Source organism: Octopus bimaculoides, chromosome 5 (assembly GCF_001194135.2).
Source record: "Octopus bimaculoides isolate UCB-OBI-ISO-001 chromosome 5, ASM119413v2, whole genome shotgun sequence".
Lineage (NCBI taxonomy): Eukaryota > Metazoa > Mollusca > Cephalopoda > Octopoda > Octopodidae > Octopus > Octopus bimaculoides.
The window spans coordinates 22,547,828-22,549,350 of NC_068985.1; the positions used below are offsets into that span (position 1 = coordinate 22,547,828).

At 43.1% G+C, this 1,523-nt stretch overlaps 1 long non-coding RNA gene across 1 annotated transcript; it reads left to right on the top strand.

The window, feature by feature from the left end:
* Positions 1–293: 293 nt before the first annotated feature.
* LOC128247846 (uncharacterized) lies at positions 294–1,443 on the top strand. Its single transcript, XR_008264170.1, has 2 exons — positions 294–1,034; positions 1,141–1,443. It is a non-coding gene; the product is annotated as an uncharacterized LOC128247846 (long non-coding RNA).
* Positions 1,444–1,523: the final 80 nt, after the last annotated feature.

Consider the following 1,523-nt stretch of genomic DNA (forward strand, 5'->3'; position numbering starts at 1 on the left):
CAAAGAAAATCAAACTGGGCCCCACCTGCAAGGTCATGCGCTGTTTATCTTGACATGAGATCACTATGTTGCACACATATGGTTGTGATGCATGTGCCTGGTGTACCCCTATCAGGTGGGTAGTCATAATGGATATGCTGGGCTTCATATATTTTACCCCAGTATCACTTTGATGGCAAGTGAATTTTGTGACCCGGTAACAACAGGATCAAAGAGAAAGAAGAAAAAAAATGAACATCTATGACGATTTGAAAGGGGAAATACAAAGATTGTGGTCAATGAGGAGAGTAGACACACTAGCGTAGCTAGAGGTGGGGTGGTAGGGGTGGTGCATCCCAGGCAGCACTTTTCATCTTGTTGAAGGCTATTGCTATTGACAACAGTGTTTTTGTGGGGTCCGGTGGCGGTAAATGGAAGGGCCGCCTCCGGGCGGCACACACTCTAGCTATGCTAGTGAGTAGACGTGGTACCAATTGTACTTGGCACACTTGGAAGTATCAACACTCAACTACCTACATGGCTCAAAAAGATTGGTACAAATGTGAAGGTAGAACACCAACAAAAAACAGCATTGCTTGGTACTGCAAGAATTATTCTCGGGGTTCTTGAAGCATGACCAGTAAAAAAGTGTCACCTTAGTCTGCTGGCTGTGGGCAGCTGATATTTTCCATCATACCTAACAAAATAAGCTGTGAGTTTTCATGTAATAATGATAATAATTATACTTTCTACTATAGGCAGATTTCAAAGTGGAATGAAATGAAGAGGTCAGGTGAGCCTATGGGGATGAAGTAAACTGGAAGGAAAGAGTCAGTGATGTCAATGGCTAAGGAATCCTACCGGAAGAGGAAGAGTGAGTGAAGAATTGGGCGGAAGTAGGACCAGCGCAGCTCTCTTTGACCCCAGGCAGCGGGAGTGAACGGATGCATGTAGACGTGTGAGCTAGAAAAGAGATTAGCGGCAGGTTCTAGCGATAGGTCAGACAGGGAGAGCACCTCTCAGATTTACCCCAGTTGGATAGTCGACACTGAAAGGTAGATGAATCGCATTTTGTTCCTCATATTACAGTTCCCTACACTACAGTTATTTATTCTCCTATATCTCATTTTATTGTTTTCAAACATATTTCATATTTTTTAGCTTCACAGCCAAGGTCATACTAAATGTAGTAACGCCGTGCGCATGCGTAGTCTCACGCATGCGTGGAATTAAACAAGCAAGCGTTCCCGCTTAATTCTATCTCTTTTACGGTCGGCCGACCATGAGCATTGGACGTGTTAAGCTGTCTCTCTACATCTTTCGGACTTACACTCGACAGCTCGCTTGCAACTACATACCCACGTGCCAACAACTATGCTCATACACACAGAAGCTGTAACAACAAGAACTAAAGATGTATATATTTACCACCTGAATAAATGTTGTTTAAGTTGATAGTCTGGAGTTCAGCGTTCCGTTATATTCTAATTTTATAGTAGGAAAGTCAGGTATACATCTAATGATGTGTAGTGAAACTACCTCCC